The following is a 24802-nucleotide window of genomic DNA, read 5'->3' as shown; positions in this document are numbered from 1 at the left end:
GCATGGAGGCTCAGACTTTTTTTCTGAAAATGCAACAACATGCAGATTCTGGATACAGACAGCCCTGGGTTCAAATCCTGGGTCAGCCCCTGTATTAGGTAGAATAGCTTCGGTAATGTTTTGGTGACAGATTAACCCACCAAATCTTTGTGGTTTAATGCAAAATAGGCATATTTGTCACCCAAGCTACAACTCCAACATGGGTCACTGGGTGGTTATACACCATATCATCACTCAGAGATCCACGCTTTGTAGCTGTATCCTTCCAAGTCACCAAGGCAGGCAAAAGAGAGCTGGAGACTTGCATACTAGCTCCTAACTGCTTTGGTACAGAAACAAGAGACATCACTTCTATTGGCAGCCCATAGATCACAAGTAACTGCATGGTCCTGGCTGACTACAAAAGGCCTGGATAATGTGGGGAACACATGAATCCGATAAGCAGTTAATATCCTTTCCTTGGCCAAGTCACTTGATGTCTCTGTACCTTAGATTCCCTATATGCAAAATGAAGTATGTAATAGTAACTATGACAGAGCTGATGTAAAGGGTTCAATGAGTTAGTGCATAAAAATCAGGCAGTACAGAGCCCAGCACATAGCTATCATTTATTTCCCCACTTGCCAGCGTAGTAAATTATTGACGGTGCCAGATGTATGACACTCTGAAAACAGAGTTTTAAGTGGCAGGAGGATATGCTGCTTACTTTAAAAAACTGGCTAAATTTCACGTGTGCTGGAGTCACTAAGACCAAATTCATAGGACTTAGGAGGCTATATGACCAAATAGGCAAACCCCTGTAAGACAGGCATCCCAAATAAGGAGGGTTTTCTAGTGTTACTGACTTTCGGTTAGGAATTATGATGACAGAATGAAGAAAAACAACAGTTTGGGTGTCAGATAAACCTGGATTTGAATTCTGACTATTGTCTATGGCTTATGAGATCTTGAACAAGTCCATGCATGGTCTTTAGAAAAACTTGGCATGCACTTTATTTGAAGAGGGCTAGGTAGGTCAGCATGGTTATAAAATTATGGTTTTTCTAGGAGAGACATAGAAAGATCCTAAGTGGAGGGCATGGCAGCACTCAGCTAGGGTTTTAACTTAGTGTCTGGTGTTAAAGGTTTGTTACTGAGGGGCTAGAATCAGAGATATGGTACCCTACCCAAGGCATCTGTAATTGGAAATGCCAGAACAGAATCAAACCCACATACCTTCAGTGAATGGAGTCAAATAATAGGAACTGAATTGCCAAGTCCAAAAGGTCAGAGACAGGATTAGATTTAGAACGAAGTAAAAATTTTGGAAGGAGAAAGTCTGAAAGGAATGCAACTTTGGAAGCAGGTGAGAAAACTTCAGCACAATTGTTGAATGTCATTCTCCCTGTTTATAAACTAGAGACAATAATAACTATCTAGCAAAGTGATCAGGAAGATTCAATAAAAATAGTAAGTGCAAAATATATATAGAATCACCTGTTGATGACAAAAAAATAGATGGTCACTCCCTTGTCCTTAAAGGCCGTTCAAACCTATTTCTAGAAATACAGTTCTATAAATAGCCATTAGCATCTCCCACTGGTTGATGTAAAATGCTGGAAGTGTAAATAATGGCAAAGCCTTCCAGTCATAACAATGGCCAATAGCATGAGCAGAAAACAACACTGTGATTTTCTCTAACACCATCAACTTTTTTTTTCTTCTAACTCTGGGCAAAACCAGTATACTCTCTGAACTTTTCTCTCTTCCTGAATGTCCTCTGTTACTCTCATTTTTATCCATTTTCTTTAGTAAAGCAATGTTTCTCAATGATACTAATGATAAATTACTCTGAGATAGCCAAGTATTATCCCCAAATTTCACAGAAAAGGAAGATCCTGCTGGAAGGGAACAAATATTCAATTCCAAATATTGCTGTTATCTTCCAAAGAATCATCAATGTCAGGTGATATTATTAGGTATTGATAGAATAAGAGAATGTCATTTGAATGAGCAGACCCATACATCAGCCTTACCTTAATCTAAGAACTTCCATTCCACATATATATTTTGGAAGTTTAGAGTTATAAGGGCCTACAGAAATCGGCTAACCCAATAATTTATTTTAAAGATAAAAAAAGCAAACCAAAGACACTTTTAGGGTTGCAGTAGTTTTGTGAGTTTTCTTTCCAAGCTGGGTTTTAAAAAAGCTTTACTGTAACTTTGGTTTTTTAATTTCACAATGCTTAAAGTTGAATTTTGGGATAGGATGGCTATAGCAGCTAGTCAGAACAATCACCGATTCTTTTCAAAATTTCAGTGAATTGCTGTGGCTCTTGCTGAAATTGTATTTAAGTAATCAAGGAAGAAAGAGCAAATGAAACATCTCAATTTAATAACAAACTCAATTTGTACCAACGTGCATGTGTGTTTGATTACATGATTTTATTAATTAATTTGAAAAAAGTCATTATCTTGTTTATCCAATTAAGCATGTGAGGACATAATTATTTCCACCTTGTCATGGAGGTTTTTAAATACCTTACGTGAATTACCTTCATAAACTCAATTCCAGGTTTGGCGATCATAGAGGAATAAAAGACTCAAATGATACCCAATACTGCTATGGTTATGAACTGAAATGTGCTCTTCTTTAAAGCAGAGAATGCCAAAAATTCCCAAATGCTAGGAGTAACTTCCCAAACTGTTTACATTTATATTACATAATTTTACTTCATGTAATCTACAGAAATGATTCCATGCACAAAATACTAATGAGAAGTTGGATTAGAGTTTTTCAAATTGACAAGTTTGCAGCTAGGCTGATAGCATAAATGAGCTCAGAATTTACATGCATAAACCAGGGAAAGTAATAATTACCTAGCAGAGCAGTTGTGAAGGTTCAATGATAATAGTATATATAAAGCACAGAGGGGGATCATGAGCTGTTAATAGGGAGTAAATGGTCTTTTCTGTGTCTTCAAAGGGAATTCAAACTAGCCCTTAAATTTTTGACATTTCAAAGAATGAGTTTCTAAACAATAGCCCATTTATTTAACAAATGGATTCAGGGGAAGATCAGCTGTGCCCCTTATGTAATTTTAACCAAATACTCAGAGAAATTCACTTTCATTCCTAACTCCACACTGTCGAACAAGATGGATAAAGCAGAACTGTCCCCTCCCCCTGCCACCTGCTATCAGTGCTCCACTTTTCTACAGAGGTGCCTATTCTGTTCCCCCTTCCTATTGGCCACTATTCTCAGCTGGCTGTCATCATTTCCCTAATATGTCGATTGATAATGAATTCTGCTATTTCTCTCTTGGAAGGATTTGCACTTCTTAAAAGAATTTGGATGACAGAAAAAAAAAAACAACCCCTGACAGCCAGATATATTCATTTTTAAAAGTGGAAACAATATACATTGTAAGGTTTCTGTAACTTTGCTCATTTCCATCCCAGTATAAGGGCTGGGAGTAGACTCCTAGTTGAGTCAGAGAAATGAGGGCCCATCTAGTCTGTTCTGAAATTCTTTGTATGATTCAGTTTTCCCCATCCCACCTCCAAATGCTAACTCTGCCTTTATATCTGAGGGCCTTGATGTCACTATAATTTGTATTTTAGTTACTTACCAATCACCTCTTCAAACTCAGCTGAGAAAACTCTACTGGCAAGTGATTTAAGTATATTAATTCAATTGACAATTTAGTTTTTATATAAGAATTTCAAACCATAATCCTTCCAAATTAGGCTAACTTTAGTTTCCATTACAATTAGCTAAATAATTCTATATAGTTTCTACTTGAAATTTGGGGGGTGAGGAGAAGGGAATACGACTTAAATGATAACCATGGGCACTGAAGTGGAAACACTTTAAATATTATGCATTGGAGTGGTTGGATCTGGCCTATTCCACTGATGAAGTCAATCATCTCTCAATTTCACCTACTTGCTTGCCAGGAGAGGTTATATCTAAAAACTGAAATGTTTGATATTGTTCCTTTAGACTTTCTTTGAAAGAGACCAAAAATTCCACCTCAAACCAGGATGCGTAGGAAGGAAACTGGAAGGAAGCCACACACCTCTCCCCATTTCTATTCCTTAAAACACTATGTAATGTGGGTAAATCTGCAAGGCGTGTTTGCCAAGCAAGTATCATCAGCACCTCTATTTTTTCTTTTCATCCTTTTTGAATAATATTGTATGTTTTTTAGCAATGCCTTGACAATAGCTTAATATACTTTACAACATGTTTCAGGGTAAGAATTATTCAATTTTTGCCCAAAGAATCAAATTTTATAAAAAGCAATATACCTTAATTAAGTAAGCAAGGATTTTCAAAGTGAATACTTATGAGCCTCATGCTCTAAATGGTGTCTCAAAAATCATTCTTGCTTGGGTAGCCCATCTCTAATGTAATTAAAGCTATTTCATTTTTGCCAATTTTATAAATCTAAGCAAGAATTTTCAAACTGAATACTTAAGAGCCTCGTGCTCTAAATGGTGTCTCAAAAAATCATTGTTGCTCAGGTAGCCCATCTCTAATGTAATTAAAGCTGTTTCATTTTTGCCAATTTTATAAATCTAAGCAAGGATTTTCAAAGTGAATGCTTAAGAGCCTTGTGCTCTAAATGGTGTCTCAAAAAATCATTGTTGCTCGGGTAGCCCATCTCTAATGTAATTAAAGCTGTTTCATTTTTGCCAATTTTATAAATCAAGATTCAGAGGAAGATGTAACCAAAAAGTTTAAGAACTGAAAATAATTTATTGAAAAAAACTAATTATACATATACAGTGGTCCCTCGTCTATTGCAGGGGTTAAGTTCCAGAAACCACCGTGATAGGTGAAAATCCACGAAGTAGTGACATTATATTTATTTTTTTATTTATATATATATATATATATATATATATATATATATATATATATATATTTAAGGCTTTATAAACCCTCTCCACAGTCTTATAAACCTTTTCCACACTGTTAACCTTTCACACACTCTTATAAACACTTTCTATGCTCTTAAACACTTTCTGCACTCTTAAACCTATGTAATTTTAACAACATATAAAATTTTATATGACACTCACCAGTGAATGCTATGTTTTAATTAATATTTTTATTCTTTTTATATTCTTTTCAATTTTTTAGGCTAGAAAATGGTTATTTTACCACAAAATAATTAAAATAATAAATATAAAAATATCTATATACTGCAAAATCCCGTGATATAGCAAAAGATCTGCAATACAAAATTATATACAATTTAAAAATCCATGATACAGTGAGACCATGAAAAAAGTGAACTACAATATGGTGAGGGATGACTGTATATATATATATATATATATATATATATATATATACACACACACATATATATATGAATTTGTGTATATATGTATATGTGTACTGATTTGTATATATTTATATGTGTGTATGTATATAGGTATATAGATGTGTACATAAATATATATTTCTCTCCATCCACATTAGGTGATCAATGTATATTTTTTTATGGAATTTTCCATTTTGATCGTGGCTTTGCCATACGCTAAAGCATGTCATGACAAACCAATGGAGGTACTTCTCCCCACATATCAAGCTATCTTTCCCTGGCCACTGGTTAACATCTATAGGGCTCATCAACCACCTAGAGAAATAATATACACTTTAAAAGAATATCTAAATCATAAAATTAATTCTTCAAAGTCCAATCATTGTTGACATCAGAATTGTGGAGGATTTGTGAAAAGTGATGGGTGAATACTGTTTCTTCCACATTCACTCATGTGCCAGTATAGAGACCTGGCCAATGCATGGCTTTTTGTCTAGTTTGTCTGTTATTAGCCAAGTGTGTGTCAAGTTGTGATGTCTAATAATTACAAGAGAAAGAGAGCTTTGCTAACTTTAGACAACTCTGAATGCCTCGCATCTTGGGGTATAATAAAGACTTGGACTGAAGGGAACACTGAAGACACTGCCTTAAGCAGGTGGATAATGTTCAAATGTTCCATAATATGAAATGTGAGTTGCAGAGTGTATTATAGTTTAGCCTGCTTGGGCTGCCATAACAAAATAGCACAGACTGGGCAGCTGAAGCAACTGTTTCTCACAGTTTTGGAGGCCAGAAATCGGTGATCAAAATGCTAGCAAACTTTGTTTTTGGTGAGGGCTTTGTTGCTGGCATGTAGACAGAGGCTTTCTCACTATGTCCTCACTTCTCTGTGTGCAACAAATACACAGAGAGAGCACTCTTGTATCTCTTCCTCCTTTTGTAAGGACACCAATTGCATCAAACTATGGCCCTACCCTTATGACCTAATGTAACCTTAATTACCTCACAGAGTCCCCATACCAAAATAACAACACATTCAGGATTAAGGCTTCAAAATATGATTTGGGGGAGAGAGTAATTCAGTCTATCACAGGGAGTAATTATACTTAAACCTGTCTTCTGGCCTCAAATTTTATACTTTCCTGTACTCTTCTTTTAATCATTTGATGGGATATGTCACATTTACTGGGATTAGTCAAGTGTACCTTTTGCTGACAATATCACTCCCACCTGAAACTTACCACTTCACTAACTGCCCATGGACACTGAGTGTAGAGACAAAACCTACTTAAAATCTCTCCATCACAGTACTGCTACGATGCTGTGTTCTTTCCCTTCCTACCTCTTCTAAAATTCACAGCATTAATGTTAACCTTTTGTTTCAGGACAGGAATGAAATAATAAGTAAAAACTTTCTCCAAAAAATAATTGAAGACAATGCTTACTACCAGAGAAAAGGTGGCTCCCCGCTCTTTCTCTTCCATATTCTACAATTAAAGAACTCCACTGCACATTCCTTCATCAAGTTAGATAGTTGCCATGTTAGGAAGGTAGAGAGTCTGGTCTTGAATATATGAAAGCCAAGCTTGCATACTTCAGGGGGTCAGGAAGCATGGTAGCAAACTCTTAGGCAGGTGACAGGAAAGATCCCCCTAGAGCACTCCTACGTGAGGGACATTGAATCGGGGAGAGCCAGAGGAAGGCCCAACTCTTAAGCCCAGAGGAGACAATTGAAAGGTGGTATGAGAACCCAGTGGCAGGAGAGACAGAAAATCAAACTACCTAAATTACCAGTTAGCCTAAGGAACATTTTGGATGCCTCGACAAGAATATAAGTTAAAGCAACCCAGAACTCCAATCTGAAATGACCACCAGGCACAGGTCAGTAAGGAAAAGTCACCGTCTCCAGAAGTGAGGACCTCCTAGTATGTACTCCATACATGGCTGCTAAATTAAACTGAACCCTGGATTCACCCTGCCTACATCCTTGATTTAGCTACTTCACAGCATTCACCTGTACTTCTGCATGGTCACTTACCTTCTATAATCTAACACTGCATCTGTTAATTAGCTTATCCACATGCCCTGCATATCTCAGAAGTGAAGAAAATGTTTAACTTATGTTCTTTTCCTCAACTAATTCCCAACCCCCTTCATTCAGACTCCTCCGACCAGGACATATAATGAGAAATAACTAACTTGTTTACCAAACCTCCAGCCTCCTTTGTCTAGTCATTCATTTTTTTCTAACCATTCCCCAAACCCTTTACCTAGTTAATGATATCCCCACCTCTCCCTTCTACCTTGGTGTTGCCATTTAAACTAGCCAATCGAGAAAGAATGAGACTGTATGGTTAACACTCCAGCCAGTGGAGCAAGACCCAGCAGCCCAGGGCCTGCATTAGGGACAAAGACAGAATTTGCCCTCTGCCTGTTCACTAGTGGCAACACGCCCTTCTGCAGAAGTTATTGAGGTTGCCTTGCCAAAGCATTTTGTTTCGAGTCTTGCTTAATTCTATCTCTAACATAAGGACAAATACATATAAAATATATACCAAAACTCAGGAGCAATTTTTTTCTAATGGCAGCATACAGTTAGGTATCCTAGGCACTGTTGCTTTCATTTTGCCTTTGAGGGTGAGTAGGGAAAAACAATAAAACATTGCCTTTCTGTAACATCTTTACTGAGGGTTTTTCATTACCTCTCACAGATGGTTATACATACACAGTTTCAAGACACAGAAGGGTACCAAATGAGGGAATCCTTACTTTACCACCCCTTGTCTGAAAGAGGTAGGATTGTGAGGGGGGAAAAAAGGATCTGTCATTCACAGCTTCAAGCCCTTGGCATACATTCAGGACTTGAGGTGACCCAAAATAAAAGTATCCCACCGAAGGCTTTCTTTATGAGTCCTCTTTTTCAAGCCAACAGACAAAGCCTGCATACCAATTCCCCAGCTGCCACGGTGCCAAAGTAATTTCAACACCAAAACCCACTGGGCCCTGGAGAGTAAGAAACAGTACACGCATTTGCAATTGTTTGATTAAAGCTCAAGTGCTACATCTTAGAAAGCTCCTGCCCTTTAGAAAGCTCCAAGTCCCTTAGGCCATGTGCGCCTTTGATTATCTACCCTCCGGAAAGCTTGAGATCACCCTCCTGCCTCAACAAAAGCTAAAGAAAAAGGATGAGGAATTTCAACCCCAGTTGTACTAACATATCACCTCAAACACTTCAGGAGAACTGGAGATGTGACCTTTGCATACCCAGAATATTTTAGTGAAATACATGTACAGCTTGGTTGTTGAGACATTTATAACCATATTAAAATATATACTAAGTCTAGCCTGACCGGGCGGTGGCACAGTAGATAGAGTGTTGGACTAGGATGTGGAGGACCCAGGTTCAAGACTCCGAGATCGCCAGCTTGAGAGCAGGCTCATCTGGTTTGAGCAAGGCTCACCAGCTTGAGCCCAAGGTCGCTGGCTTGAGCGACTTTTATATTTTTATACATATACATACATATATATATTTGTCTTTTACTTATGACAGGAATGTGTCATTTGCAGTATGAATAACAGAAGCAGAATTTCAAAATGACAGAGTTGTCTCATATGGCAGTTGGAGCTTTTCATAGTAGTCTTTGTGTTTTGAAGCAGTTTTAAGTTTACAGAAAAATTGAATGGAATATCCAGAGTTACTAAACACCCTCTCACCACACCCTCCCACACACATAGTTTCCCCTATTATTAACATCTTGCATTAGTATGGTACAATTGTTATGATTGATGAGCCAATATTGATACATGTTTATACTGCAGTACATAACTTACATTAGGGTTTACTCTATGTTGGACATTCTGTGGGTTTTGGCAAATGGAGAAGGACATGTATCCACCATTATAGTATCACACAGAAAATTTCACTGCCCTAAACATATCCTGTATTCCACTTCTTAATCCCTCCCTCTCCTTCAACACCTGGCAACTACTTATATTTTTGCTGTCTCCATAGTTTTTACTGTTACAGAATATTGTATTTTTGGAAAAAAAGTATGCAGCGTTTTCAGATTGGCTTCTTTCGGTTAGCAATATAATTAAGGTTGGTGCCTGTCTTCATGGCATAATAGTCATTTCTTTTTATTGCTAAATAATACACCATTTATGGATGTGCCAACATTTATCCCTTCACCTGTTGAAGAATACTTCGGTTGCTTCCAAGTTTTGGCAATTATGAATCAAACTGCAACAAATATCTGTGTGCAGGTTTTTGTGTGCATGTAAGTTTTAACTCCTCTGGATAAATATTGAAGTGTGATTTTGAATTTTATGGTAGGAGGATGCTTTGTTTTATAAGAAACTGCCAAACTCTCACCAAGTGGCATTAAATCAAAGTTCCTGTTACTTCACATTCTCCCTAGCCTTAGGTGTTGTCAAGTGTTTTGGATGTTTGCCATTTTAATACATCTGTACCAGTTATCATACCATTTTAATTTACAGTTCACTGATGACATAAGATGTGGAGTGTCTTTTTATATGCTTACTTGTCCCCTGCGTATCTTCTTTGGTGAAGTGTCTGTACAGATCTTTTGCCCATTTTTTAATTGGATTGTTTGTTTCTTTATTGTTGGATTTCAAGAGTTCTTTTGTATATTTTATATACCAACACTCTGTCAGATGGGACTTTAGCAAGATTTTTTCTCAATCTGTGCTTATTCTTTCTATTCTCTTAACAGTATCTTTAGCAGTTTTTAACTTTTTTTCCAGCTGATTTGAGAGAGAACCATCAGTTTGTTGTTCCACTTAGTCGTCCACCTAGTTGTGCACTCTGATTGCCTCTTTTTTTTTTTTTAATAAATTTTTATTAATGGTAATGGGATGACATTAATAAATCAGGGTACATATATTCAAAGAAAACATGTCTAGGTTATTTTGTCATCAAATTATGTTGCAAACCCCTCGCCCAAAGTCAGATTGTCCTCCGTCACCCTCTATCTAGTTCTCTGTGCCCCTCCCCCTCCCCCTAACTCTCTCCCTCCCTCCCTCCCATGTCCTCCCTCCCCCCCCACCCTTGGTAACCACCACACTCTTGTCCATGTCTCTTAGTCTCATTTTTATGTCCCACCAATGTATGGAATCATGTAGTTCTTGTTTTTTTCTGATTTGCTTATTTCACTCCTTATAATGTTATCAAGATCCCACCATTTTGCTGTAAATGATCTGATGTCATCATTTCTTATGGCTGAGTAGTATTCCATAGTGTATATGTGCCACATCTTCTTTATCCAGTCTTCTATTGAAGGGCTTTTTGGTTGTTTCCATGTCTTGGCCACTGTGAACAGTGCTGCAATGAACATGGGGCTACATGTGTCTTCACGTATCAATGTTTCTGAGGTTTTGGGGTATATACCCAGTAGAGGGATTGCTGGGTCATAAGGTAGTTCTATTTTCAGTTTTTTGAGGAACCACCATACTTTCCTCCATAATGGTTGTACTACTTTACAGTCCCACCAACAGTGAATGAGGGTTCCTTTTTCTCCACAGCGTCTCCAACATTTGCTATTACCCGTCTTGTTGATAATAGCTAATCTAACAGGGGTGAGGTGGTATCTCATTGTAGTTTTGATTTGCATTTCTCTAATAACTAATGAAGCTGAGCATCTTTTCATATATCTGTCAGGCTATTTTCTGTCTTTTTTATTATAGTGCCTGTGAAGTAGTATTCCACTGTGGTTTTGATTTGCATTCTTTGATGGTTAATGACGTTAAGCATCTTTTCATGTGCCTATTTTAAGTCAGTAATTTTCATTTGAACCCTAAACATTTTTGAGATTTGAATGAAACAACCCACTAGTCCCTTTATATTAATTTAGGAATACTGTTCCTTACTCAAACATCTGGAGACACTTCCTCATCTGAGGTGATGCTGTCGGAAGTTTTGAGAACTGCAAGGGGCCTTCGTGGACTGAAACCCATGATGGATCTGCAGGAAGACTGGAAAAAGACATTCTATTTAGCAAATTTTTTTCTATTTACATAGATAACAGTAACCTCTCATTTATAAAAATGGAAGACATTATTTAAGTGTCAAAACAAAAAACCTCAAATCTGATTGCTTCTTGTCCATGCCCTGACCTGGGGATCAAGCCTGTGACATTGGAGTGTCACCAGGACAACGCTCTATCCATGGAACCACCTGGTCAAGGCACAGAGCAAAAGTTCATAATTTTAATTAAAATGTTTATTTTTTTTTACAGAGACTGAGAAGCAGAGAAAGGGCCAGATAGGGACAGACAGAAAGGGAGAGAGATGAGAAGGATTAACTCTTTGTTGCAGCCCCTTAGCTGTTCATTGATTGCTTTCTCATATGTGCCTTGACTGGGGGACTGCAGCAGAGTGAGTGACCCCTTGCTCAAGCCAGTGACCTTTTTGGGCTCCAGACAGCAACCCACAGGGTCATGTATATGATCCCATGCTCAAGCCAGTGACCCTGTGCTCAAGCTGGTGAACCTGCGCTCAAGCCAGTAATCTTTAGTTTCGAACCCAGGTCCTCCACATCCCAGTCTGATGAACCATCCACTGTGCCATGGCCTGGTCAGGCAAAAATGTTCATTTTTTAAATTGATTGTGCTTTTGATGTTTTATCTAGTAAGTCATTATTAAACCTAAGATCACCTCGGTTTCTATTTTTTGTGTGTGTGTGAAAGATGTAAGGTCTCTGTCCTTCTTTTATCTTTTCTCTTTTTTTGCATATGTATGTCCAGTTGTTCCAGCACCATTTGTTGAAAAGACAACCCTTTTTCCATTGTGTTGCCTTTGCTCATTTGTCAAAGATCAGTTGACTATGTTTGTGTAGATCTATTTCTGTTCTCTCTATTTTGTCCCATTGATCTGTCTATTCAGCAATATTATATTGTCTTGGCTACTGTAGCTTTATAATAAGTTCTGAAATTGAGTATGTGGCAGTCCAAATTTTTTTGTTGTTGTTTTATTTAGTTTTTTTTCTGTATTTTGATGGCTACTTTGGATCTTTTGCCTTCCATATAAACTTTAGAATTAATTTGTCAATATTTACAACAAAGCTTGCTGAGATATTGGTTGGGATTGCCTTAAATCTACAGATCAAGTGAGAAATAACTAACATCTTAATGAGATTGAGTCTTTCTCAGTTTTGGAGTTTTGCACATATAGATTTTGTACATATCTTGTTAGATTTATACCAAATTATTTTATTTTGGACATGGATGTAAATGGTATCATGTTTTAATTTCAAATTCCAATAGTTCATTGCTCGTATACAGAAAAACAATTGCCTTTTTTTTTTTTTTTTTTTTTTTTTTAGCAAGAGAGACAGACAGAGAGAAGAACAGATAAGGGCAGACAAACAGGGAGGGAGAGAGATGAAAAACATTGATTCTTTGTTGTGGCTCCTTAGTTGTTCATTTATTGCTTTGTCATATGTGCCTTGACCGGGGAGCTGCGGTAGAGCGAGTGACCCCTTGCTCAAGTCAGCAACTTTTGATTTAAGCTTTGGGCTTTAAGGCAGCAACCTTTGGGCTCCACCCAGTGACTATGGGGTCATATCTATGAACCCATGCTCAAGCTGGTGACCCCATGCCCAAGCCAGCAAACCCATAGTCAAGCCAGATGAGCCTGTGCTTAAGGCGGCGTCTTTCACGTTTTGAACCTGGGTCTTCTGCGTCCTAGGCTGATGCTATATTCACTGTGCCACTACCTGGTCAGACAAAACAATTGACTTTTATACTGACCTTGTATCCAGCAACCTTACTATAATTGTTTATCAGTTCTAAGTTGTATAATTTTCTACAATGATATTCATATCATCTATGAATGACAAGTTTATTTCTTCCTTCCCAATATGTATAACTTTTATTTCCTTTTCTTGTCTTATTTAGGCCTTCCAGTATGATGCTAAACAGAAGGGGTAAGCAGAGACATCCTTGTCCTATTCCTGATCATAGCAGGAAAACATGTAGTTTCTCCCCATTAAGCATAATGTTAGCTGTGGGGTTTTTCCAGATTTTTTTTTAATCAAATTGAAGTTCTCCTCTTTTTGCAATGTGCTGAAAGTTTTTACCATTAAAGAATGTAGAATTTTTCAAATGTTTTTTTCTATAGATATGATTGCATGTTTTTCTTTTTAGCCTATTTGAAACCTAATATTTTATAATAGTATAATGTTGCTGAAATCATAGTATATCTTTAGGATGAAATACCAGGCAACCATTAATCAATGTTTCAAAAATATTAAAGAACATGAGAAAATGTTAACATAAAATATGAGAGTGGTGTATAATACCCAAGTGTGTATAAAATACATGCACGTGCGCGCACACACACACACACACAGTGCTCTATATATTATAACACACACATTACTAAGAAACATGTTTTAATTGGAAAACATGACACTTAATGGACTACAAAGTGAAAACTTGTCTAAAGTAAGAGCTGAAGCAAGAAGTCAGTGTATCACTTTGTTCAGTATCATCTGGGGATGTGAGTGCTGGGTGGCTCATAATTTGCCACTCTGCAAATTTCCATGAATGACCATGAAAGCACTGTGAGTATTGCTTTTCATGTCACAAATAAATTTTCGTAAGTAGAGAAATTCACAAATATGGAACTCATAAATAATAAGAATCAACTTTATATGTATATACACATAAATAATGATTATTGCAAATTGTATAAAAATGGGAAAGGAAATATATGTAATACTAAAAGGAAATACATTAAATTTATAGTAAGTTTATTACAGATGATTTTAATTTGTATTCTTTTTGTTTTTTTGTATTTTTTTAATTTTTCTTTTTTATGTGAAAAGATACTCATTGCAAAATTAAACAAAATGGTGATAAACTTTCTAAACTTAAATGTTATTAAAGAATGATTAATTATGGCATTCTCATAACATACAATGCTATGAATTATTTAAAGACTGCAGTAGTCCCCTTATCTGCAGGTATACATTCCAAGATCCCAAGTGGATGCTTGAAACCAGGCTGTACAGGTGTACCACAGAGATACAGCAGGTTTTGTTCCAGACCATCACAATAAAAAGAATATCACAATAAAGCCAGTCACATGAGTTATTTTGGTTTTCCAGTGCACATAAAAGCTATGTTTATATTAATTTATTAAATGTACAATAGCATTACATCTAAAAAATGCACATAACTTATTTAAAAATGCTAACCATCATCTGAGCCCTCAGCAAGTTGTAATCGTTTTGCTGGTGGAGGGTCTGGCCTCAATGCTGATGGCTTCAGTCTAATCAGAATGGTCATTGTTGATGACTGGGGTGGCCGTGACAATTTCTTAAAATAAGACAACAATGAAGTTTGCTGCACTGACTGACTCTTCTTTTCATGAATGATTTCTGTATAGTGTGTGATGATGTTTGATAGCATTTTACCCACAGTACAACTTCTTTCCCAATTGGAGCCAATCCTCTCAAATGCTGCTGCTGCTTTATCAACTACATTCATGTAAGATTCTATATCTTTTGTTATTATTTCAACAATCCTAAAAGCATCTTCACCAGGAGTAGGTTCCATCTCAAAGAACCACTTTCTTTGCTCAGCCATAAGAACCAACTTCTCATTAGGTCAAGTTTTACTGTAGGATTGCTGCAAGTCAGTCCTGGAGTCCAAGCTCCACTTCTAATTCTAGTTCTTTTGCTATGTCCACCACATCTGCAGTTAATTCCTCCACTGAAGTCTTGAACCCTCAAGTCATCCATGAGGGTTAGGGTCAATTTCTGCCAAACACCTGTTAATGTTGACATTTTTACCTCTTCTTATGAATCAAAACTGTTGTTAAGCCCTGGCCAGTTGGCTCAGTGGTAAAGCATCAGCCTGGCGTGCAGAAGTCCTGGGTTCAATTCCCGGCCAGGGCACACAGGAGAAGCACCCATTTGCTTCTCCACTCCTTCCTCTCTGTCTCTCTCTTCCCCTCCCTCAGCCGAGGCTCCATTGGAGCAAAGATGGCCCGGGCGCTGGGGATGGCTCCTTGGCCTCTGCCCCAGGCGCTAGAGTGGCTCTGGTCGTGACGGAGCAACGCCCCGGAGGGGCAGAGCATCGCCCCCTGGTGGGCAGAGCATCGCCCCTGGTGGGCGTGCCGGGTGGATCCCGGTCAGGCGCATGGGGGAGTCTGTCTGACTGTCTCTCCCCATTTCCAGCTTCAGAAAAATACAAAAAAGGAAGAAAAAAAAACCTGTTGTTAATAGCATCTTGAATGGTGCATCGTTTTCAGATCCTTCAGTGGAATCACTATCTGTGGCAGCTATAACCTTACAAAATGTTTTTTTATTAAACATTTTATTTATTCATTTTAGAGGAGGAGGGAGGTAGAGAGAAAAAGAAAGGGGAGGGGAGAGCAGGAAGCATCAACTCCCATATGTGCCTTGATCAGGCAAGCCCAGGGTGACCTCAGTGTTCCAGGTCAACGCTTTATCCTCTGTACCACCACAGGTCAAGCCAAAATGTATTTCTTAAATAATAAGACTTAAAAGTCAAAATCACTCCTTAAACCATGGGCTGCAGAATGAATGTTGTATTAACAGGCATGAAAACAACATTACTCTCATTGTACATCTCCATCAAAGCTCTTGGGTGACCAGGTGCATTGTAAGTCAGAAGTACTATTTTGAAAGGAATCATTTTATTCTAAGTAGTAGGTCTCAACCGTGGGCTTAAAATATTTGGTAAACCATGTTGTAAATAAATGCACTGTCCTCCAGGCTTTGTTGTGTCATTTATAGACCACAGGCCGGGTAGATTTAACATCGCTCTGATGGGCCCTATGATTTTTGAAATCATAAATGAGCATTGACTAAAGTCACCATCTGCATTAGCCCCTAACAAGAGAGTCAGCCTGTCTTTTGAAGCTTTGAAGTCATGCACTGACTTCTCCTCTCTAGCTATGGAAGTCCTGATTGGCATCTCCTTCCAATATAAGGTTGTTTCATATGCATTGATAATCTGTTGTCTAATGTAGTCACCTTCATTAATTATGTTAGCTAGGTTTTCTGGATGACTTGCTGCAGCTTTTACATTGGCACTGGCTGATTTACCACCTTGCATTTTTATGTTATAGAGACAGCTCTTTCCTTAAACCTCATGAACCAAATTCTGCTGGTTTCACACTTTTCTTCTGGAGTTTCCTCACCTCCCTCAGCCTTCAGGGATTTGAAGAGAGTTAGGACCTTGCTCTGGACTAGGCTTTGGCTCAAGGGATTTCCAGCCACAGTCCTTTGTTTCTCCATATCAACAGTGAGACTGCTTTGCTATTTAAAAATCATTTGTATGTCCATTGAAATAGCAGTTTCAATTTCCTTCAAGAACTTTTCCTTTGCATTACAACTTGGCTCTTTGACATAAGAGGCCTAGCTTTCAGCATATCTAGCTTTAGACACACCTTCCTCACTAAGCTTAATCATTTCTAGCTTTTGATTTAAAATGAGAGACATGCAACTTTTCCTTTCACTTGAACACTTAGAGGCCATTGTGGGATTATTAATTGGTCTAATTCCAATATTGTTAAGTCTCCTTGAGTAGGAAGGCCTGAGGAGATGAAGACAGAGAGAGGGGAATGGCTGGCTTGTGGAGCAATCAGAACACACACAACATTTATTAAGTTCACAATCTTAATGGGTATGGTTTATGGCTCTCCAAAACAATTACAATAACATCAAAGATTACTGATTATAGATCATTGTAATAAGTATACTCCTAATAAAAAGTTTAAAATATTGTGAGAATTACCAAAATGTGACAAAGACATGAAGTTGCCTGACCTGTGGTGGCACAGTGGATAAAGCATCGACCTGAAAAAGGTTGAGGTCACCGGTTCAAAACCCTGGGCTTGCCTGGTCAAGGCACATATGGGAGTTGATGCTTCCAGCTCCTCTCCCCTTCTCTCTCTCTGTCTCTCTCTCCTCTCTCTCCCTCTCTGTCTCTCTCTCTCCTCTCTAAAAATGAATAAATAAAAAATTTTTTTAAAAGACGTGAAGTGAGCAAATGCTGTTGAAAAAATGGTGCCAACAAACCTGCTTGATAGAGTTGCCACAATCCTTTAGTTTGTTTTTTTTAAAAAAGAGAAATATCTGCAAAGTTTAAGGTATGCCCTATATAATGTTTTTCACTATATATACATACACTTACTTAATGGCTTCTGTTTAGCATATTTGAATTGCCACCATCATTACTTTTGTCCTTTGTTGCTATTATTAAATAAAATAAGAGTTACTCGAACACAACCACTGTGATTCTGTGACAATTGGTCTGATCAACAAGGCAGCTACTAAGTGACTAATAGCCATGGGGTATAAACAGTGTAAATACACTGGACAAAGGGGTGAGTCATGTCCCAGGCAGGATGTAGGAGGACAGCACAAGGTTTCCTCATGCTACTCAGAATGACACACAATTTAAAACTAATAAATTATTTATTTGAGTAATTTTCTACTTAATATTTTTGGACCACAATTGACCATGGGTAACTGAAAATGTGAAAAGCAAAACCACAATGAGGGGGGAACACTATATATTTAGGAAGAAATTTTGGTAATATAGAAAATGCTTATGTTGTATCATTAAAAGAAAAAGTACAATATCAAAATACATATACTTTGGGTTCTCAACTCTATCAAAATTACCTGTTATAACATAGGTCAAAATGTTAGCAGTATTTCTTTCTGAGGATGGTGGGGTAGAATTATCAGCAATTGTTATCCTTTCCCCTAAACCTGTTTGCATATTCTAAACCTTCAAATGAGCAACACATAGCTGTCTTAAACATAGGAAAAAAATTACTGTGTCTAGCAACTAATCAAAGTCTCAGAGGTCTAGGCCAATTTTTGGAGTAGAAGATGATCCAAAAATTCCAAAATGCTTTCCAGGAAAGAAATCCAGATTCGGGTACATTGTCGATTTAATAATCTGGTTTTTCAATATTTTATAATAAACACAGAGTGCTTTCATAATGAACCAAGAACAATAAAAAGAAGATAATTTCACTGGAAAATGTTACTAAGATGATGACGCTAAGCAGACAGGAATTTAAACTTGAACTAATCTATGCAACCATTTCAAAGTAACAAATTGGAAGAAGAGATTATCCACATCTCTATTCTCATGGAAGACAGGAGGGTAAAGAAGAAAAAACATGTAAATGTACACTCTCCTCAAAGAGTAGGAGAGGCTGATGGCCAATATTTGCTTCTTTAAGCTACAATGCTGCAGTATGTTAACATCTAAGATTCCGTATAAATAAATACTGATTTTGACAGGGTGTGCACATTTTATTGAATACACTGTATACATGGGTCTGCTGAAAAACTTGTTTTAAGGCTATTAATTTATAAAACACACCAAGGAAACACAGCTTCCAATTGGATGTCCAAACTTTTGTTAAGGCAAAACTGTTCTTTAACCTAGGAGCACACTGCCTTTCAGACTAGATTGTAGTCAACAGGATAATTTCCTCATGAAGAATTCTTTGGTTATAGCATAGGACTTTTTTCAGAGTCCTCACATAGACACAAATAGAGAAAAAAGGATATAAGTTGACCCGGAAACTCTTGGACTTTTAAAATCTGACAGCAAGGAGCAAATAACAATCTATGCAGCCTACCTTCTGGCATTAGGAGAGCATGTGCCATGAAAATATTTCAAAAACAATTTTAAAGTATAAAGTATTGAAAATTGAATTATTAAGTGAAATAATATCAACATGATACTCATGGTAATACTGTTGACACCTGTCGCATATTCTGACAACATACCTTTAGAATAGTTGTCAAGTGTTCTCTTACTCACAGTGTTATCTTTTATTCATAAGTATGATTATAAAGTAATATGACTATTTTAATCTAACATACTATATATACCATTTTCTTCATAATGATGGCCTCTCCCTTCAAAGAAAGTACTTATTGCATTTCTCAAAACCTGCTTTGAAGCTCTTGAATAAACTACCTCTGACACACGAGAAAGGCCACGCAAAGAGTTCATAGTCCCTCTTTATCTTCTGACTGCAGCCTGATGGCAAGGCACTGCTTAAAAACCTTTCTATTGAGTCTTTGTCAAGTTTCCCATCTCCTCAGAAGATAACGATAGACCACTATTAAGAATATTTAAGAGATGGAAATGTAAAATTGATAATGCTTATCAGTGTTTTCAGACATAGGAGAGTTTCCTTAATATACGGTTAAGTTTAAAAGTCATTTACTAGGCCTGACCTGTGGTGGCGCAGTGGATAAAGCATCGACCTGGAAATGCTGAGGTCGCCGGTTCGAAACCCTGGGCTTGCCTGGTCAAGGCACATATGGGAGTTGATGCTTCCAGCTCCTACCCCTGTCTCTCTCACCTCTCTGTCTCTATCTGTCTCTCTCTCTCTCCTCTCTAAAATGAAAAAATAAAAATAAAAAAAGTAAAAAAATTAAAAGTCATTTACTAAATGGTATATATAATGATACCTGTATTTTCCAAAAATTTTTCAACATATGTTTAGTGAGCATCTACTATGTGCCAGACACTGTTACTTGTTTAAACAATAAATAAAACAAAGTCTGTCATTATAAAACTTATGGTCTATTGGAGGAGACAGTAAACAAATATGTATACACACACATACACATACATGCATTAAGGGGTGGGACAAAAGTAGGTTTATAGTTGTGAGTATGCAAAACAGAGTTAATTCTTGTATTATTATTTATTAATTTGTACTTTTCCATACAAATCAATGTAAACTAACTTTTTCCCATATATATATATACATGTACATATACATGTATATATTTATATGTATATATATGTGTATATGTATATGTATATGATGAGGTCAGGGTATGGCCAGGTGCTAGAAAGAAAAATAAAGCAAGTAAAGGAATAGACAGTATCAAAAGAGCGTGTGATTTTAGATACAATAGTGGATGACACTTATGCAGATATGTCAATGAGGTAAAAGAGCAACTCAAATTAATACCTAGGTATAAAACATTCCTAACAGATGGAACAACAGCAAACTGAAGTCCTTGAGGCAGAATCATGCTTGAACTGCTTGAGGAACAGCAATGAGGCCAGTGTGGCTAAAACGGAGCCATCAAGAGGAAGAGTGATAACATACAAGACAACAGAGGGAGGCAGGAACAAGGTGAGTCTTGTAGCCCATGTACAGAAGGGTTGGTTTATTCAAAGTATGATGGGAAGTAACTGGACATTTTTGAGCAAGGGAATGAAATGATCTGCTGAACATTTAAAAAAGAATCACTCTGGATATAGGGTGAAGAATAGATTGTGGACCAGCAAGAAGGTTATTGAAATGATCCAGGCAAGAGACATGATAATTTGGACAAGAATGGCAATGTTCAAGACAGCGCTAATCAGATTTGATATGCTTTTTGAAGGGAGCCCTAATAGAAATATATACATGCACATCAATACATATTAACACAAAATATATATTTTGTTTGTTTTCCTATTTTATTAATTTTAATTTATTGTGTTAACATGGATTCAAGTGCCCCACTCAATATAACATGCTCATCCCATCTACCTGCCCCACATTACACCCCCTTTATCCCCACCCCCTGAATCCCTCCATCTTCCCTGTGGGACTTGCTGTCCCATTATCTGTATCTATGAGTTATGTATATATAATTTCACTAATCCCTTCACTTTCTCTGAACGCATCCCCTTATCCCCCTTCCCTCTGACAGCTGTCCCTCTGGTCCCTGTGACCCAACTTCTACCTCTATTCCATTACTCAGTTCACATTGTTCATTAGATTCCACATATAAGTGAAATCATATGATATTTCTCTTTCTCATCCTGGCTTATTTAATGTAGCAGCATAATCTACAGGTTCATCTATGCCATCACAAAAGGTAAGATTTTCTTTTTCACAGCCATGTAGTATTCTATTGTATATATGAACCACTGCTTTTTAATCCACATATCCACTGATAAACCCTTGGGCTGTTTCTAGATCTTGGCTATGGTAAACAAGCTTCAATAAACCTGGAGGTGCATATATTATTTTGAATAAGTGTTTTGGGATTCTTAGTGTGTGTGTGTGTGTGTGTGTGTGTGTGTGTGTGTGTATATATAAAAGTGGGATAGCTGGGTCAAAAGGCAGCTCCATTTCTTAATTTTTTAAGAAAAAGCCATACTGTTTTCCACAGTGGCTGCACCAGTCTGCATTCCCACCAGCAGTGCAGGAGGGTTCCCTTTTCTCCATATCCTCGCCAGCACTTATTCTGTATTGATTTGTTGATGAGCGCCATTCTGACTGGTGTAAGGTGATACCTCATTGTGGTTTTAATTTGCATTTCTCTGATGATTAGTGACATTGAACATTTTTTCATATGCCTATTAACCATCTGTATGTCCTCTTTGGAGAATTGTCTATTCATTTCTTTTGCCCATTTTTTTTATTGGATTGTTTACCTTCCTGGTGTTGAGTTTTAGAATTTCTTTATAAATTTTTGTTATTAAACCTGTATCAGATGTATTGGCAAATATGTTCTCCCGTTGTGTGGGTTGTCTTTTTATTTTGTTCATGGTGTCTTTTGCATTGCAAAAGCTTTTCAGTTTAATATAGTTCCATTTGTTCATCCTGTCCTTTATTTCATTTGCTTATGGAGATATATCTGCAAAAATATTGCTACAAGAGATATCGGAGTTTACTGCCTATGTTTTCTTTTGAGATATTTATGGTTCCAGGACTTACATTTAAGTCTTTTATCCATTTTGAGCTAATTTTTGTGAATGGTGTAACTTGGCATTCTAGTTTTATTTTTTTGCATGTACCTGTCCATTTTTTTCAACACTGTTTATTAAAGAGATGGTCTTTACTCCACTGAATGCTCTTACTTCCTTTGTCAAATATCAATTGACCATAAAAGTGTGCGTTTATTTCTGGGTTATCTGTTCTGTTCCATTGATCTGTATGCTTGTTTTTTTGCCATTACTAAGCTGTTTTGATTACAATGGCCTTGTAGTATAACTTGATATCAGGAAGTGTGATACCTCCCACTTTATTCTTCATTTTCAAGACTGCTGAGGCTATTCGTGTTCTTTTTTGGTTCCATATAAATTGATGAAATATTTGTTCTATATCTTTGAAGTATGTCATTGGCATTTTAATAGGAATTGCATTGAATTTATAGATTGCTTTTGGTAATATAGACATTTTAATGTTTATTCTTCCTATACATGAACACAGATAATGCTTCCACTTGTTTGTATCTTCCTTGATTTCTTTTTTCAAAGTCTTATTATTTTCCGAGTACAAGTCTTTTACTTCCTTGGTTAAATTTACTGTTAGGTACTATATTTTTGTTGCAATAGTGAAGGGGATTGTTTCCTTATTTTTCTTTCTGTCAGCTTATTGCTGGTGTAGAAAAATCCACTGACTTCTAAACATTAATTTTATATCCTGTCACCTTGCTGATTTCATTTATCAGGTCTAGTAGTTTTTTGCCTGAGACTTTAGGGATTTTATGTACAGTATCATGTCATCAGCTAATAATGATAGTTTTACTTCTTCTTTTCCAACTTGGATGCTTTTTTCCCCCTTCTTCCTGTCTGATTACTATAGCTAGAACTTTAAGAACTATGTTGAATAAGAGTGGTGAAAGGGGGCACCCCTGTCTTGTTCTTGATCTTAAAGAAATTGCCTTTAATTTTTGCTCATTGAGTATGATGTTGCTTGTGGTTTTGTCATAGATGGCCTTTATTATATTGTTTGCTCCCTGTATTCACACTTTGCTGAAAGTTTTGATCATAAATAGGTGCTGGATTTTATCAAATGATATTTCTGCATCTATTTTATAATCATGACATTTTCCCTTCCTTTTCTTTATGTGATGAATCACATTTATTGATTTGTGAATATTGTTCTGTCCTTGCCTCCTCAGAATCAATTCCACTTGAATATGATGTTTGATCTTTTTGATATATTGCTGAAACCAGTTTGTTAATATTTTACTGAGAATTTTAGCATCTAAGTTCATCAGAGATATTAGCCTATAGTTTTTTTATTTCATTGTTGTGCCTTTACCTGGTTTTGGAATGAGGATAATGCTTGCCTCATGAAAGGAGCTTGGAAGTCTTCTCTCTTTATGAATTTTTTGAAATAGCTTGAGAATCATAGGTGTTAATTCTTCTTTGAGTGTTTAGTAAAATTCGGCTGTGAAGCCACCTGGTCAACAACCTTTGTTTACTGGGAGTTTTTTTGTTTGGTTGGGTTTTTTTTAACAGTTTTCGTTTCATTTGTTGTAATTGGTTTGTTTTGGTTTCCTGATTCTTTCCCATTGAGTTTTAGAATATTTTATGTTTCTAGAAATTTATTCATTTTGCCTAGGTTTCCCAATTTATTGGCATATACATGATCATATTTTCTTACAATCCTTTGTATTTCTATGATGTCAGTTGTTACTTTTCCATTTTCATTTATAATTTTTTGAGTCCTCTATTTTTCTTGGTGAGCCAGATTAAAGGTTTATCAATCTTTTTTATGTTTTCAAAGAACCAGCTATTAGTTTTATTGACTTTCTTTTATTGTTTGTTTTTTTTTTTTTTTAGCCTCTATGTCATTTATTTCCACTCTGATGTTTATTGTTTCTTTCCTTCTACTTCCTCTGGGCTTTATTTGTTGGTTTTTTTCTAGTTCTTTTAGTTGCAGTTAATTAGTTTATTTATGCTTTTTCTTGCTTCCTAAGATAGCCCTGTAATGCTATAAACTTCCGTTTAAGATTTTTTTTGCTTTATCCCACTGATTTTGAGTTGTTGTAGTACATTTTTATTTGTTTCAAGGAAATTTTTTATTTCTTCCTTGAAATCAAAATTTGTGGTTAACCCATTCATTATTTAATAACATGCTATTTAGCCTCCAAATGTTTGAATGTTTTTCATGTTTTCTATTGTAGTTGATTTCAAGTTTCATGCCATTGTGATCAAAGAAGATGCTTGATATGATTTCAAACTTCTTAAATTTATTGAGACTTGTTTTATGTCCTAACGTGTGGCCTATCCTAGAGAATGTGCCATGAGCACTTGAAAAAAATGTATATTCTGCTGCTTTGGGGTGAAGAGTTCTGAAAATATTAATTAAATCCAGTTGATCTAGTGTCTCATTTAAGGCTCTGTTTCTTTGTTAATTTTCTGTCTGGAGGATCTATCCATTGATGTTAGTGGGGTATTAAAATCCTCTACTACTATAGTATTGCTGTCTATCTAGCCTTTTATGTCCATCAAAATATGCTTTATATATTTATGTGCTCTGATATTAGGTGCATAAATATTTACAATGGTTATATCCTCCTGCTGGATTGCTCCCTTTATCATTATGTAGTGACCTACTTTATCCATTATGATAACCTTTGATTTAAAGGATATTTTCTCAGACATACGTATTGCTACCCCATCTTTTTTTTCATTTCCATTTACATAAAA

The 24802-nt window shown here is 36.5% G+C and overlaps 2 pseudogenes; both read right to left on the bottom strand.

Annotated features, from left to right (window-relative positions):
* Window positions 1–14530: 14530 nt before the first annotated feature.
* Window positions 14531–15141, bottom strand: LOC136317615 (tigger transposable element-derived protein 1-like; annotated as a pseudogene).
* Window positions 15142–15790: 649 nt separating this feature from the next.
* On the bottom strand, window positions 15791–16845 carry LOC136317614 (tigger transposable element-derived protein 1-like; annotated as a pseudogene).
* Window positions 16846–24802: the final 7957 nt, after the last annotated feature.

This window comes from Saccopteryx bilineata, chromosome X (assembly GCF_036850765.1).
Source record: "Saccopteryx bilineata isolate mSacBil1 chromosome X, mSacBil1_pri_phased_curated, whole genome shotgun sequence".
Classification (NCBI taxonomy): Eukaryota; Metazoa; Chordata; class Mammalia; order Chiroptera; family Emballonuridae; genus Saccopteryx; species Saccopteryx bilineata.
The sequence above is the reverse complement of the archived record's forward strand: the minus strand, read 5'-3'. Positions and strand labels throughout refer to the sequence as shown.